We start from the raw sequence: 17,179 nt of genomic DNA on the forward strand, positions 1-17,179 counted from the left end.
AAGCCCCCAGGAGGCCTGTGCTGAATAGAATGAGGCTGAATTCTGAGGGGCAGCAACATACAAGGGACTGGGGGATGACGGGGGGAGTCAACGGTGAGCTTTGCGTCTGCCGTGGCAGGGGCCGTAGTTCCAGTGCTAAGGCAGCAGAGTGGGGACCCCGTGTTCTGACCCAACCAAGAAAGACCACAGCCCATCAGCCTCAGCTGTGAGCAGCAGCAGCCAGCAAAATGCCCAGGGAGGAAATCAGATGGAAAGTCCTTGGGGATGCACGTGCCAAGGACAAGCCCGAGCCTCTCTTAATGTTCCCAGATATGATTTGGAGGAGAGGAGGCGTAAGAGAAGGGCAGGAATCAGAAGGAGTGAACAGTTGGTCAAGGGAGGCCAATTATACCTAGAAGGACTGATGGATTCATAATTGTGCAGTGCCCTCCCTGTGCTTCTGAACCAGGTGGCTCAGAATTAGATAGATGATAGATAATAGATAGATAGATAGATAGATGATAAAGTGCTGATCAACAGATGTGAATGTGAGTACTTCCATAACACTTCCCCATTTACTGATAGCTTGACTGCTTCACCCGCTGGCACATAAGCTTTATTAAAACAGAGATCTCGAATGTTGCTATATCAAGAGCGTCTACCTCAGTGCCAGGGTGGGGTGCACGGTAATGATTATGGAGTGAGTAAGGATGACGATAGAGAACGAATCGAGGCTCTGCTTGGCAGATTTCTCTCCTTCCTTGGGAAATCCCATCCCACGCGAAGCATCCCATGTCTTTCGCAAAACGGTTCTACACGTGACAGAATTCACCTTCCTGTTGAGCCTTCCCTGGACCTGTTTTGACTTTTATCTGGTTTGGTCAACTGCGGCCATGGTGGAAACTTCTAGTCTTCCTTCTGGAGTACCTTCGGCTCTCAGATTCATCCCTTAAATCCTTCCCCAGCGTGGCTCGCTCATCAGAGTTAGGACAAAGCTCCCAAAGATGAAATCCCCAAAGGACAAGCAAGAGAGAGAGAGAGAGAGAGAGAGAGACTGTTGGGGCCGCAGGAAGAAGAATGCAGTGAAGACAGGGTCTTTGGGTCTTTGCTCCTTTACAGCAGGCGGGAGGCTTTGGAACACGTCAGGTCTCAATATACACTGTCAGGCTCAGCCAGGCTCCCGTTTTCACCATGGCACGCTCCCTCCTTCAAAGCAGAGGGGACGTCTTTTCCAAGTTGTCACCTTCCTTCTCCACGGCCGGGCAGGAAGCAGCCCCTTGGGAACTGTGTCGGAGGAGGCAGTGCCCTGCGGGGGCTACCGCTGGGCAGGTGGAAGCCGTCCTTTCCCCGCTGCTGGTTCACAGAACACGGCTGGGGCCTTCCCTGGTCTTCGTGTCGGCCGTGGCTCCTGACGGTTGAATCTGGCATTTGGCGGAGCTCACGATGGCTGTGGCGTGCCGACAGGCCCATCTGGGACCGGCGGTGACATAGGGCCCAGGGACGTTTCACGTGGGGGGCTGCTTTCTCCTCTGCACACCGACCATGGCCGTGCCTGCCCTCCTACGTCCACCCCCGAGACAATGCGGGTGGACCCCAGCGGCTCGAGATCTGCGTTGGCTTTTCACCGAATTGACGATAGAAGGAATTTATGAACTGCCCCGCCCCCAACTGCTGCTGTTTAAAATAACCACCAAGCATTGGACATACCCTGCGTTGGAAGCTGAGCTTCTCTGCCTACACGGGAACAGCACCCATAAGCAGGCACCAGAGGTGGCGGGGGGCCGTGAGGGTGGGGGCAAACTGCCCTTTCTTGGTCAGACACCTCTTTTATTTTCTGCCTTTCATTTTCTGGCTGGTTGTTCACAGCTCCCTCAGCAAGATACGGACATATTCACGGAAACCTCAAACTACCCAGGAAAGGAAGGCGAGTGGTCAGGACGTGGTGGGGACGAGGTGTCGCCCTGGGGGGTTGCCACGTCTGTGCCAATGGCATGCGGCAGGTTCGACGGACAGACTGCGAATGGATGGATGGAAGTTAGTTGGGTCCAAGCCACGACCTCAATACCCTCCACCCTCCGCTGACCGTTTTCAGTTTTGAACGCGGGCTTCCGGTTTGTCGTGTTGAATTTGGCATCCGGTTTTCCTCTTAACGTTATTAAGTCATAAAATTTGTTCTCAACCTTGCGTTCCAGAAATCTTTACATAGACCTTGGTAACACGATAACCATTGTTATTAGTGACAGAACAATAATCTATGGGGAGGGAGTGACATAGTCACGCAAATATTTCTGGATTTGGCAGGATTTAGAATCTTCTCAACTCTTAGCAAATTTTAAAAAGAGCAACCTCAGGGGACCTGGGTGGCTCAGTCGATTAAGCCCCCGACTCTTGATTTTGCTCAGGTCATGATCTCAGGGTTCGTGGGTTCAAGCCCTGAGTCGGGCTCCGCACTCAGGTGGAGCCCGCTTAAAAGTCTCTCTCTCCCTCGCTCTCAGTCCCTCCCCTGCTCTAATAAAATAACATAACATAAAATAAAATAAAACAAAATAAAATAAAGTGAAATAAAATAAAATGAACAACCTAACATGTGTAACTTTCTATCTCAGTAGAACTTACCATTTTGAACTTTTCACTTTCTCAGGCACGGAAGTAAGCTTTGATACGTATCGCCAAAGTTCCTTCCAAAAGGGAATTTGAACCGACCTTGACCTTGGCACCCACCTTCACTACCTCCTACCAACATTGGGTGTCTTTAAATGTTCTATTACTACAGGGGGTCCTGAGTGGCTCCATCGGTTAAGTGTCTGACTCTTGATTTCAGCTCAGATCGTGATCTCACGGTTCATGGGATCAAGCCCCACATGGGGTCTCTGCACTGGTAACACGGAGCCTGCTTGGGGTTGTCTCTCTCTACTCCTCCCCTGCTCATTCTGTCTGTCTGTCTGTCTCTCTCTGTCTCTCACAATGAATAAACATTTAAAAATGTTCTATTATTATATTGTTTCAAATATAGCTAAATATACCAAAAATTGCTGAAGAGTGTACTTAAAATAGGTGAATTATGTGGTATGTAAATTATATCTCAATAAAACCAAGGCCAGATATATATTTAAAAATTTTAAATCCAGGGTAATTTACATATGGTGTAATACAGATGTCAAGAATAGAATTTAGTGATTCATCACTTACTTATAACCCCCAGTGCTCATCCCAACAAGTGTCCTCCTTAATGCCCATCCCTCATTTAGTCCCTCCCCCCATCCACCCCCTCCCCCCCTGCCCCCCGCTGGGCCAGCAACCCTCAGTTTGTTCTCTGTATTTAAGAGTCTCTTATGGTTTGTCTCCCTCTCTGTTTTTATATTATTTTTGCTTCCCTTCTCTTATGTGTGTCTGTTTTGTATCTTAAATACCAGATATGAGTGAAATCATATGATATTTGTCTTTCTCTTCCTGACTTATTTCGCTTAGCATAATACCCTCCAGTTCCATCCACATAGTTGCAAATGGCAAGATTTCATTCTTTTTGATTGCTGAGTAATACTCCCTTGTATATATAGACCACATCTTCTTTATCCATTCATCCATCGATGGACATTTGGGCTCTTGCCATACTTGGGCTATTGTTGTTCGTGCTGCTATAAACATGGGGGTGCGTGTGTCCCTTCGAAACAGCACACCTGTATCCCGTGGATAGATGCCTAGTAGTGCAATTGCTGGGTCGTAGGGTAGTTCTATTTTTAGTTTTTTGAGGAACCTCCATACCGTTTTCCAGAGTGGCTGCACCAGCTTGCATTCCCACCAACAGTGCAGAAGACATCCTCTTTGTCCGCATCCTCGCCAACATCTGTTGTTGCCTGAGTTGTTCATGTTTGTTCTGGGCTGCACTGGGAAGGGGTGCTCTGGGGATGCCTCTGTGAGGAGCTGCATTTGAGTGGACACCTCAGTGAACCCGAGGGAGAAAAAAATGGGCCAATATCTGGAGAAAGTGCTCTATTGACAGAGTGGCATGTGCAAAGGCCCTGAGGCGGGAGTGTGCTCAAAAGGGAAGAGATCTCAGAGACGCCCCGTGATTTGCGGAAGGAGGCTGAATAACGACTCCCAGAAAGAGGCCGTGTCCTCCTCCCTGAACTTGGGAATGTTACTTAATACAGCAAAAGGGACTTTGCGGACGTGATTCAGTTAAAGCTCTCTAGATGGGCAAATGGTCCTGGAATATTAGTGGTGCCCTAAATGCTATCATAATGGCCTTGCAGAGGCAGCCAGAGGGAAATCTGACGCACAGAGGAGGGGGTGTGAGGACAGCATAAGTGGTTGGAGTGAAACCACAGCCGAAGAAATGCAGGTGGCCTCTAGAAGCCAGGCAAGGAGGCAGATTGTCCCCACGGAGCCTCCAGAAGGAGCCAGCCCTTGACGTTAGCCCAGGAAAACAAATTTGGGTCTTCTGGTCTCTAGAACGCCAAGAGAATAGACTTGTGTTATTTGACACCACCACGACTGTGGGCATTTGTTACGGTAGCCACAGGACACGGACACAGTCGCCCTAGACCGAGGGACCTTCCGAGTTTTTAACAGACTATTGAAAGTCCCCGCCTCTGTGTCTCAGCTCTGGTGATTTCCCTGGGGAGGAATCCACTCCCCTGTTCAGCTGGGAGGCCCTGGGACGACCTCCAGGTTGTTCCGTGTTGAAATTCTTCTCCGCTGTTTAGAATGCAGCTGCTTCAGTGACTGTCCTTGCTGCTCTGGGTGCCCCCAGCCCCTGTTATGGGTTCCTCTTGGCTCAGCAACTCAAGGGTTAACGCCTGGGGGAGGACAGAGGGTCGGAGTTGGTGGGGGGCAGCTGTGGGAATACTGGCACATCCTCCTCGCTGGTCTGTGTCCTGCTCTGCCAGTTGCTAAATATTTTGGAGTATTGGGTATCGCCCTGGGTTCAGGCGTCTTTTGCGACGGTCCCTCTCTGCGTTTCCCAGCAGGCGCAGAACAGACCCTGTCTGTCGTCGGCAGACCCCCCGGCCCCCCCAGAGCCGGACTGCCCCGGGCCCCAAGCTGCTCACTTCCTGCACCCAAAGCCAAGGACACGTTGTCATTGTCTGTCCACTTTGGGTGGCCGACCCTTGGGATGGTCCCATGAGTCAATCAAATGCCATTCGATTCAGTTCCCTTGAAAACAGGACCAGGATGAAACAAGTGTTTTCCAAGTGGAAGAAGGTTATGAAGCAGGAAGTAATGAAAAGTGTTGTGATCTTTTAATTTTCAGGTGAATGTTGCAAACAGATGTTTTTTTTAGAGTCTATAGAAAGGCCCTCATCAGCGGCGTTCCCTGCAAATCGCAGGCATACAAAACAAGAAAAAGCTTTTTAAAAAGCAAACAAAACCCTGCTCTTTTTGTTTTGGGGTATTGCTTCCGGAAGGGTGGATGGGGTCTCGGTGAATGCGCCGTTCGCCTGCAGAGCGGGGCTCTGGCTGGTCTTGGCAACAGCATCTTCGGTTCCTCCTTCTGGAAGTTTCCCACTCCCTCCTGGGCCCCGATCATTCGGGGGAACTGTCAGGGCCAAGCACCCGGCATCCGCCACTGTGCCTGGCACACACTGGGGGCTCCTCATGGGCTTGATGAATGAATGAAGGAGTTCCCACCATGAACGCACCCAAAGTGTTTGCTGAGCATCTGCTTTGTTCTAGGCTCTGTGCGGTCTCTGGGAATTCAGAGACGTCTGACTCCCTCACTGTATAGTGAAGTTCAGGGAAGCATCTGGGCTATGCTCGACTTGGGGAACAAAATCTTCCATTTATTCCAGATGTGGTCCGCACGCCCCCAGCATCCCAAACCGACTGCCTCCCGGGGACTAGGGAGCGCAAAGGATGATAGACAGTGCCTTGGACACAGGTTGGTCCCCGGCAGGTGTAGTGATGTGGATGGACAAACACACAGAGACCACGAAGGTGGTTGTGGCGGATCGTGTCCTTGTTCTTGTGATAAGATTCAATTTCCTGTTGGTGCCACACATGGCCACGTGGCCCCTCCGGCCAGCGACATGGAGAATGGGGGCATTTTGTGCCGTGGCTGGGGAGGAATGGGAAGACGGGGGGCTCTTTCGCATCGGCCACAATTCCGCCCCCCACCCCCCTGCCCCCATCGCAGCTAGGGGCTCTCGCTTCAGCACGGGCTGCAACGAATCTCTGTTGTGCCAGCACAGTTTAGCTCCGCTGACCGCGAGAGAAGTCTTTACGCTGGAGACAGCATAAAGGCAGGTTTCACCTGGGATTGGGATGGACAAGCAAAGTGACAGAGGGGAGACAATGAGCACACCTGTCTCAGGGTATCAACTTTTTTCTTTTTTTCTTTTCAAGTTTATTTATTTGGTATTTGAGAGAGAGGGACAAAGAGAGAGTGAGCAGGGAAGGGCAGAGAGAGAGAGAGAGAGAGAGAGCGAGAGAATCCCAAGCAGGCTCCAGGCTCCCAGCTGTCAGCGCAGAGCCTGACGCGGGGCTCGAACCCACGGACCGCGAGATCATGACCTGAGCCGAAGTCGGCCGCTTTACTGACGGAGCCCCCCGGGCGCCCCAGCTCTTTTTCTGATAGTAGAGAAATAGCACAAAGATTGATTTCCCTCACTCAGGCTGAAAAATCAGTCCGGGGCTGGCAGGGGAACTGTGTGATGCAGGGACCAAAGATCCTTCTATTTTGTTGTTCTACCCTCTCCTGGCTCACTCCGGTGTCTGCATGGGGGCCGGCAGGAAAGGGCAGGAGACACGCTCCCTTTTTCCCTCGAGGCAGGGCCTAGAGTTTGCGCGTATCGTTTCCAACCCTGTTTGTCCTGGACTTAAGTCACATGGCCCCTCCCAGCTGCAGGGAAAGCTGGCAAGTGTGGTCTTCGTGATGGAAGCCGTGTGCCCGCCCGTGAAGGTGGCGAGAGTGACACTGAGGGACAGATCTGCTACAGTGTTTCCCTGCTAACTTATACGATCCATGATGTGGTCAGGCCGTGCTACAACTTGACTGCTGTGATCCCCTCCGTGAATAATGCTTTTCAATCCACAGGTATTTAGGGGGGATGGATGTGTGTTAGCCAAAGGCCAAGTGCCCTGTTTCAAGAGGGCGTAGATTCTCTCTTCTTCTTGCCTTCTTCCCGAGTGGACCCTACATATTTGTATCTACAGCCCATCCCGTTGCTCAACTCAGTGTTCCTTAACACGACTATCTGCTTTTTCCTCAAGTGCCAAAGGGGTTTTTCTAAGTGGACAAATGAACCCCGTCCCATCCAAGTTCAAATTCTCTGTCTTCCCTTTGTCCCGCCAACAGCCCCCCCTCCCCGCCCCCCGTAACCCGTGTCCCCGTTGGGCCTGCTCAGAGCCCCAGGGGCCGACCTGCACGGATTTCTTCGTGAACTTCATCAAGGGCTGCCCTGTGCTCCGATCCCCCCGTTGGGTCTGGTCAGTGGGAGCCCTGGAGGAGACCGGGGGAGGGGAGGGCTTCATGTCTCTGGCTGCCTCCCAGGTGTGATGGGCTTGCCACGCCCTCCCCAGGTCACAGCTACGGGTGGCCGCTCTGGCGTTCTCTCCCCCTCGGGTTCTGGGACCCCACCCTCCGTCGCCCCCTTCAGGAATTTACTCCTGTGTTGGAGCCCCCAAATCCCGCTGTCATCCTGCCCCGTTGGCTTCTGGGCCCACACTTTTCTAAGGAGCCTGTCGATCAAACTCTTTTCAAGTTAATTGCTTTAGGTATCTGCATGGCAGGCATTTCCTGCCACGACCGGCATGGCTACCAAACCCTTCCAGGGGCTCAGGACAGAGTGTTAGTTCCTTTCCAGAGTCTCCATTGCCGGGGGGTGGGGCACGGTGGTCTCACCCCTGGCTCTCCCTTCAGCTTCACCCCTTGCCATCCGGCTCCCACAACAAACCTCCTTCCCCTCCTCACCTTCCCTCCCTCTCCTCCTTCCTCCTCAGAAGCTTCCTGAGTCGAATTGAAAATGGCCCCCATACGGGGAGGCGGGGGAAGAACCCAATGAAAGAGGCAATTGTTCTAGATCGGTGGGTGGCAGGTGTAAGAGTCGAGGGAACTCGGAGAGGTTTGTCTTGGGTCCTGGGTCCTGGGGGGCGTGGTGGGTTTGTACCACAGACGAGCACATCTCTGCACCTGCCCACAAATCTTAAAATCTTCCTTGGAGGCCTTACCTGGGTTCACATAGCCTGAACGCCAGCTTTCCATCTCAAGGCTGTGTCCTTGGAGCAGCTTCTGGGTGCAGGGAGGCAAGGAGGACACACGTTCTAAGGACCGGGGAGGGGTGAGGAGTCCCCAATTGCCCAGGTCCAGCTCACCAGTCAACCGACGGTCGTATCCTCTCAATGACCTCTCTTGACATTCGCTCACCCGGCAAATGTTTAGGGACTCCCACAGTGTGCCTGTCGTTATTCTGGGACCGGAGATCGCACAGTGGCCGAGCCAGGCAAGGTCTCTGGTTCTGGCGTCCCGGCCCCCAGCCCCGACCGCTTGCGTCTCTTGTTTCCAGGTGCTGCGCTGCCTTGCCTCCCCTCCCCCCCGTTCTGTCCCCACCGTTGACTGGATACACCCCACTCTCCATCGAAAACCCCTCTCTTCGTCCACGGAGCCACCCGACTGTCCTGTCCAGGTAGGGCCCTGGTCTCTCCCCGGAGGGCCCCTAGGAGGCTTTGCTCTCTCTTGTGCACCGAGTGGCTTACAGGTTCCTTTGACCCCAGAGTGACTCCTGTGGGCAGGAGGCACTTCCGGCCTGTCTCAGAGACCCCGATGCCTGCAGGGCCTCGTGTCTAGCGAGTGCTCGGTGGAGATTCGTGCAATCAAGGCACGAAATGCGAACACTGTCAACGTATGTAAGGCTCTGGGTGGCATTTGCTGACCCTTACCGTGGCTGCCTGAGCGACGCAGGGCGAGCCTTTGATCCTTGTGTTCAGGAGGGAGCACAGAGTTCAAGGCAAGGCCCCTGAACTGGGGTTACTGCCCGCCTTTCACCTTCTTGGTGAAAGGCAGATCGGAGCCATGAATTCAGGCCCCTAAGAACAAATGCTGTGTGTTTTTACATATCAGCTCCCAGCAGAGGCTTCCTGATTTAAATGCAATACACATCAAGACGGGTTTGTAATTTATGGGAATCCAAAAAAATGTGTATTTTTTTTTTTTTTTGAAAGATTTCAAGAGTAATGCTGCGATACCTGATTCAAACAGTCTAGGAGGGGAGTGTGTGTTGGCTTCCCCGGGCCGCTGCAGCAAAGTGCCACCCACGGCCTGGCTTAAACAATAGAAATGTATCGTCCACAGGTTTGAAGACTGCAAGCTGTGGATGGACGTTATGTGCACGGTGGACTCCCTCTGAAGGCTCCGCGGAAGGTTCCAGGCCTCCCTCCCAGCTTCTGGTAGGTTCTTGGCTTGTGACGGTTTGACTCTGACCTTCACGTGTTCTCCCTGTGTGCATGCCAGGGTCCCAGTTTTCCCTTTAATAAGGACGCCAGTCGCCGTGGATGAGGACCCACCCTGCTCCAGTCTGACTCATCCTAACTTGACTCATCACGTCTGTCACAACCCTCTTTCTAACTCCGGTCGCCTTCTGAGATGTGGCGGGTTAGGACCTCAGCACAGAATTTGTAGGACCCCAGCACAGAATGGGACACAATTTCGTCCGTCACGTGCCATCAGAAGCATGATAAAAGGAGTTTCCTGGGCTCCCGACCTGCCCTGCCAACCCCAGTGTGAAACAATTGCTAGTAAGGCCTTGGAGGCTGGGATTCCAGACTTTTCTATGCTTACCCAAACTTTGATTATATACCCACACATACCCATAATTTATGAGAAACAAAATGAAGGAAAAAGAGCGGCTCCTGGGTGGCTCAGTCGGTTGAGCGTCCGACTTCGGCTCAGGTCATGATCTCATGGTTCGTGGGTTCAAGCCCCGCGTCGGGCTCTGTGCTGACAGCTCAGAGCCTGGATCCTGCTTCCGATTCTGTGTCCCATTCTCTCTCTGCCCCTCTCTCGCTCATGCTCTATCTCTCTCTCTCAAGAACAAATAAAACATTAAAAATTTTTTTTTAAAAAATCAAGGAAAAAGATCAACCTGAAAACTGGAAAAAAAGAGAGAGAGAGAGAGAGAGACAGAGAGAAACCTTTAAAACATAGAGCCTCGATGTCCATGTTCTTGCTCTCATTCTGTTTCTTTGTTGATTTGCTTTCCTTTTGTGGCTGGTGAGACCAGGGCGAGCTGTGTCCGAAGCGCGGGCCGGACAGCGGGGGCCGCTGTATGGAGAGTTCTAGACCCTCTGGCCTCTCTCACACAGGCCCCTCCAATGCTCATGAGAATATGCTAATTGCCATGGATGCAGAGAGGGGAGGACAGCCAGCCTCAAGCCTCTCGGAATTTGCAGAGCCTGGAGACCTGAGGCCGGGCCAGCCTGGGCAGTCCCCGCTGCCCCGAGGCGGCCCTCGGGAGGGGGGTACCGGGGGAGGTTCCATGTGCTGAGCAGGGCCTGCCAGGGAGATCACGCCCCTCTTCTTCTGCACAGACAAGCCAGAGCCGGGCTCCGACAGGATAGCAAAGTGAAAATTAATGCCCGCCGCTTGTATACCGCCTAGACGTTACTTTGGAGAGGAAGACAACAGGGCAGAGCGAGGCCGTACATATGTTAAATTCACATCAGTAATAAAGATTAAGTAGAAGTTAATAGCATCCCAGTCATGCTTGTGGAGGTAATCTCCTTTCTGAAAATTCAAAATTAGATTTGGAGGATCGAAGCAAACAGGGGGTGAGACTTTGGCGTAATATTTTAATCAAATTGTCATGAATGAGTGGATACAATTAAGAATTCTGTCAGTCACAGCGCCCGGGCCCTTTTGTTAGTCAGCAGTGGGAGGGGTGCGCGGGGCCATGGAGGGGAGAGATTAAACTTGACCTTTTCCCAGGCTCTTGGTCTTTGACCCTCTGGCTGGGCTTTGCCTGGCAGATGCCTGTTTTGTAAAAAAAAAAAAAAAAAAAGAAAAAGGTGTGGGTGCGTGCACACGCGTATGCGCAAGGTGTTCCTACGCCTAAGTGTGCAGTGTGTGTGCGCGCGTGTGTGCGCGTGTGTGCGTGTGTGTGAGTGCCAGGCAGGAAGAATACAGGAATTCGGGACCAACAAAGGATTTGTGCCGTCGCACCAGTGACAAAACCTGGCCCTAAGTGTGCCTTTTGATCGCCTTCCCCTCCTCTCTGCAGCCAGGCCCCGACATCTTGTGTGTGAATACCCCCGTGCACGGAAGGTGTCCCCACGAGGGCTGCGGGACAGCTCAGCACGGGCTGGCCCTTCCACACCCGGAGAGGAGGCGGTCTGCGGAGGGTCATGTAATTGACATCGACGAGTGAGCGGACGACTACGCGGATTGGCTAACGGGGACTTGAATGTCCGTGTGCACGATGAGTGGAACTCCTGCGCGGAGTTGCAACATTTCTGCAGGCTCTTCTCTCAGGGGTTTGCCGCTTTGCATCCTGCTTTGGGCAGCCCGTTTATAGTGGTGGAGAAGCACTGGCCGGGGTGAAATGTACTCTTCTCTCTACCTCCCCCCACGCCCTCCCGTCCCCCACACAATATGGATTTATTTTTAATTTTGACTGGCAGCGGCTGATGGGGTAGGGAAAGACTCTGGCAAAAACGTCTTTCCTTTCTTCCTTCCGCAACAGTCGCCTGCCATGCAGATGTATCTTATTTATCAGTGATTATAAATCAATAAGGAAAATAAGCCTTAAAAGCAAGATAAGCCAGGCTCCCCAGGCCTCTGGAGTTACAGACTTCAACATGCATGAATGCAGTGCGTCCGATGCAGAATTTATTATTTTAAGCAGGTTCAACTCGATTTGAGGTTTAACATTTTATTTTTATTTTTAATTTCCTCCAGAGCTGCGGCCACCCGTCTCCTCTGCAAACCCCCTTGTTCGGGAAATAGACAACCGCTCTCCACGTAGGGTGACAATATGTAATCAGCGTCCCTGTGGTTTATTTTACCTTTTGTTGTAGAAGAGAATAAAGTCGTAGTAACTTAGGCTACTCCCTCCACTTGGGTGAGCATTTTGAGGCCGAAGGACCTAATTATTTTTTAACACTGCCTTTACTGTATTTGCCTGGGGAATTATTTCAAATCAACTGACAGACCTATTGTGCTTGTGACATCATAGCAACTGGCTTTGTACGCCGAAAACAAGCCTTCTGTTAATTCAGCAATAACACACCCCGCCCGCAAAAATTGTATTAGCAACGTCTAACCCGAGTGTTGAACACATTCGGAAATAAACACGATTGCACTACAGGGGTTGAAAGGGAATATGCATCAAAATGCCTGGCATTTAATTTTTTTCCCCCTTTCTTCGGGAATTTAGCCAGTGAAATATAGAAGCCAGTGTCCCAGGCCTGCGCTCGCTCGCGCTCCGGCAATATGCTCTCGATCAATCAGATTTGCATAACTAAACTGTCTGCGAGCCCGCTCGGCTGCCCAGGTGCAAGGCCATTTGCATATAGAACAGTGAGGAGGTCCCAGGAGTCACTTCAGACCGGAGCGACTGCTGAGCCCGCAGTCCACACAGCCCAGGAAATGAAATTGGAATGACAAAAAAAAAAAAAAAAAAAAAAAACCGGGAGTGCACGCCTGGAAGGGTGAAATATGCAGGCGCGTTGCAAAGGTTATGTAGAGATTACAAGGCGGCGGCTCCAGATGCAAAAAGACCGGCCGGAGTCGCGGAGGAGGCGGCTGGACCACAGGGGTGGGCCATGGTGGGGGTGAGGCCGTGGGCGTTCCCTCCCCCCCCCCCTCCCCCCCCCGCCCCGCGGCTGTCCCCTTGAACTTGTGGAGCTAAGGGGGGACCTCCCGGGCCTCGCCCTCCTTAGGTGGGAAGACTTCCCAGCCCGGAGCCCGCTTGCAAGGCAGGCTTTGCTTTGCAAAGGGATATAGCACCCAGCATGGGCTGTCCTGCCTCTTGGGCACCTTGGATTAACCGCTTTACAAGCGCCAGGTCCTGGCTGGGTGCTGTGGATCATTCTCCCCGAGCCTCAGACCAACCCTGTGAGCCGAGCTCTCATTATCCCCGTTTTCCAGAATGGCCGGCAGGGCAGGCTGGGGCCAGCATCGCGGTTTTCTAAGAGTCTGCCGAGGACTTTCTCTGCTGGGCGGGGGGTTCTGCGGACCTTCTGTGTAGGGAGCCAGAGAGTAAGCCTCAGGCTTTGCGGCAAGGTCTCTCTCTTTAGGACTGACTTCCATGGGCTCAGGCACTCCGGCCTCCTGGGGTCTCGTCCTCCACAGGAAAGTGTTAAAAATTACATTTGGCAACTATGTGGGTATAAAGATGAATCCATCCCAGGCCGGATTCATTACTCTGATATTCATATTTTTCTTCTGTCGGTAAAGTAAAATTAAAACATTCTTGTGGCCCCTGGAAGAGACGTGGGCCCCGGGCAGCGTGCCTGATTGGCTTTGCAGAGACCACACGGTCTCTGCTGAAGGCAGTCATTTCTGCCGGAACGCAAGAGCAGGCCTGGGCCGTGCGGAAATGAATGGGCGTGTCGTGTCCAATCATACCTTATTGATGGACGCTGTAATAGATATTGCCTATTATTTTCAGGTGCCACAACATCATCTTCTTTTGATTTCTCTTTCACCCACGTGAAAGTTGTTCTTAGCTCGGAGGCCCCATGAAAACAGGGCGCCGACCCCTGCCCTCAGCCACGTCGGTTTCCTGGGTATAACCCCGACGAAGTTGGACTAAGTTACAGGAAGAAAGTCTCTAGGCCCATCTTCTGAGAAGTGACTGTTCTGCTGTTCCTGTATCAGCGAGAGGTGCCTCATTTTGAGAGAGCCAGTCCCGTGCCCGTCCAGCGCCCAGGATGGGGCTGATCACACTCTCTTACCTTCCGGGAGGCTGAAAACAATGACACCCCATCTTCCCTGATCTCTTTCTTCTGCCTCAGGTAGAAAATTGTAACGGATAGTTGTGTCTTTGTCATTTTCATTAAACGAACATGAAGAGACCGGTGCTTTAGGTAAAGGAAAGGACACTCTTGTGGCTTCTCCCCTGGCAGTTGTGTGTGTGTGTGTGTGTGTGTGTGTGTGTGTGTGTGTAGGGGGGGGATCAGGTCAATGTCCCTCTTGGGTTGAATGTCACTTGTCAAGTTGGCCTCCTACGTGGTTCCTATGGCAACAGCTTTTTGTGCAGGGGGAGGGTCACGCACCTGTAATCTCGGTGAAAAGGGACCGCAGGAGGGTGTTCATCAGTTAGTGCTTTTGTCTCTCTTGATGGATTTGAGTTTAACCTTGAAACCTGGTGAATAAAGGGCAAGGAACATTTGACACAGACATGGTGTGGGCCACATCCTGGGACCAGGGAGCCCTTGGCTCACCAGGGTGGGGGGTGAGCAGCCCGGACTGCCAATATCCTGGGCGTCCCCAGCGAAAGCCAGCGGTTGGACCTCACGCCTGGCTGCCTGAGGACTGCTTGGCTCAGGCTGGGCTTGAAGGGACCAAGGAGCCCCATCTGTAAATGGAGATGGGGAAGCTACTTCAGCCGCTGGCTCCTGGCTCCGACCTACCTGGCTACCGCAGGCACTTGCTCCCCTTGTCCCGTTTACTTTGGGGACCTCCGACTTCCATGGTGATCTGAAGGCACCTAGTGAGTCAGATACCGCCTGTGTTCCGGCCTTGTGCAGAGAGAGGCGTTAAACAAATACTCAGTAACTATATAATGATCAGTCACGGTCAATGCTAGTCAAGTCCAGCCCAGACTTAGCAAGTGCTAGCCTGTGGCCAGACAGGATGCAAGTTGCTGGGACCTCCAGTAAAGCACAGCGAAGGGGCAGTGGTCGTGCAGTGATAATTTTAATGGCCTTGGAGAAGAGGAGAGTCATGAACCTGGCTCCAGGAAGACCCCGCCCCTCAGGGAAGTCCAGTAGAGCTGTTTTCTCTGAGCCTTATTTCCTGAACCCTCGAAGGGGATACTTTTTAAAATTTATTTTTATTTCGAGAAAGCTATAGAGAACAAGCAGGGGAGGGGCAGAAATCCCAAGTAGGCTCCACACAGTCAAACGCAGAACCCGACGCAGGGCTTGAACTCATGAACCATGAGATCCTGACCTGAGCTGAAATCAAGAGCCGGATGCTTAACGGACTGAGCCGCCCGGGCGCCCCCCTAAAAGGGGATATTAAAGCTCACTTCTAGGTGGGTGTCTTAGTCTCTCTTGTCTCAGGGACCACGGACTATGTCCATCCCTTGCAAACTCCCGCTTCCTGAGGCTCCTGGGAGAGAATGGGGATGGGGAGGACAAGGGTGAAGTGAGAGAGGAGGTGCAGAGGGAGTCCCTCCCCCACCCCCAGACCCCCCTCAGAACCGTCACTGGTCACGGGAGAGACAGAAGCACCTGGACCTCAGCCTCCGGAAGCCTAAGCTTAGGGTGGACACACTGTCCCCTCCAGCTCTTTCTAGAGGCGAAAACAAGTCACAAGGCCAGCCCAGGGTCAAGTGGTCCAGAGACAGACATCACCCCTTGGTAGGAGGAGGTGCAAAGTCACTTGCAAAGTGGAGTATTCAGAGGAAGGAGGATAACTGTGGCTAATTTTGCAAAGAAGACTCCTTCCCTGCCTCACATCTGTTCCTTCCCTGCTTTCCACGGCTTTTACCCTGGGCCCCTTGTGGTAGACGCTAGAGGGGCAGAAATACACGAGACTCGCCCCGTGAAGTTTGCATTCTAGCAAGCTGAGACAAAGATGGTCCAACTAATCCCTTAAATTATGGCCACGCACTATTACTTAAAAATAAGTGTTACTTAAAAAATAAGGTCTCGGTGGGGCACCTGGGTGGCTCAGTCGGTGAAGTGCTGGCTCAGTCAGTTGAGTGTCTGACTTCGGCTCAGGTCATGATCTCACGGTTCGTGAGTTCGAGCCCCACATCGGGTCCTGTGCTGACAGCTCAGAGCCTGGAGCCTGCTTCGGATTCTGTGTCTCCCTCTGTCTGTCCCTCCACTGCTTGCACTCTGTCTCTTGCACTGTCTCAAAAATAAATAAACATTAAAAAAAAAAAAAAAGGTCTTGGGGTGCCTGTGTGGCTCAGTTGGTTAAACGTCCAACCCTTGATTTCAGCTCAGCTCATGATTTTACCTTTCGTGGGATGGAGCCCCGCATTGGGCTCTGCCCTGACAGTGTGGAGCCTGCTTGGGATTCTCTCTCTCCCTCTCTCTCTGCCCCTCTCCTGCTTGCATGCCCCCCCCCCCAAATAAATAAATAAACATAAACAAATAAAATAAAAAATGAAAATTAAGTTCTCCGTCGCTGAGAACGCTTTGGCAGTTCTTAAGTGAAACAGAGTCACTTCTCCGTGTCTCCCCAGAGCTGAAAACAAGCGCTCAAGCAAACACTTGGACACAGAGGTTCACGCCATCGCTCACCATGGCCAAACGGTGGAAACCACCCAAATGTCCTACGCTGATCGGTGGATACACAGAAAGGGGTATGTGCACACGCTGCAATGTTTTGCAGCCAGAAAAAGGGATGACCTTGACGTGTGCTCCAACAGGGGCGAACAGTGCTGTGCTACTGGAAAGCAACAACAGATCAAAGGACCACACGTTGTAGGATTCTGTGCACCGGAAACGTCCACAGAGGCGGATCCAGAGAAACAGAAGGGCCCAAGATGGGCTAGGGGCTGGGGGAGGAGCAAGGAGTGGGGCGTGGCTGCGGATGGTGGCTGCTGGGGCTGGGGGCGGGGCTGGAAGTGGGGGGGGCGTGGCTGCGGAGGGTGGCTGCGGAGGGCTAGGGGCGGGGCTAGGAATGGGGCTGGCTGCGGGTGGTGGCTGTTGGGGCTGGGGGCAGGGCTGGGTGTGGGGTGCGGCTGCGGATGGTGGCTGCTTGGGGCTGGGGGCGGGGCTGGGGTGGGGCGTGGCTGCGGATGGTCCTCTGGGGGCGGGGCTGGGAGTGGGGCGTGGCTTCGGATGGTCCTCCTGGGGGCGGGGCTGGGAGTGGGGCGTGGCTGCGGATGGTGGCTGCTGCGGGCTGGGGGCCCGCGCTGGGGGTGGGGCGTGGCTGCTAATGGATAGGGGGTTATTTCTGGAAATGTTCTGGAATCAGATAGTGGTGATGGTTGCACAACAATGTGAATGTGCTCACAACAGCCACTGAATTGTATACTTTGAAAGAGTTGAACTGGAGGACTTTATGTTATGGGAATTTTAT

The sequence above is a fragment of the Panthera pardus genome, unplaced genomic scaffold (assembly GCF_024362965.1).
Source record: "Panthera pardus isolate Hobbes unplaced genomic scaffold, ASM2436296v1 HiC_scaffold_24, whole genome shotgun sequence".
NCBI classification, from domain to species: Eukaryota; Metazoa; Chordata; class Mammalia; order Carnivora; family Felidae; genus Panthera; species Panthera pardus.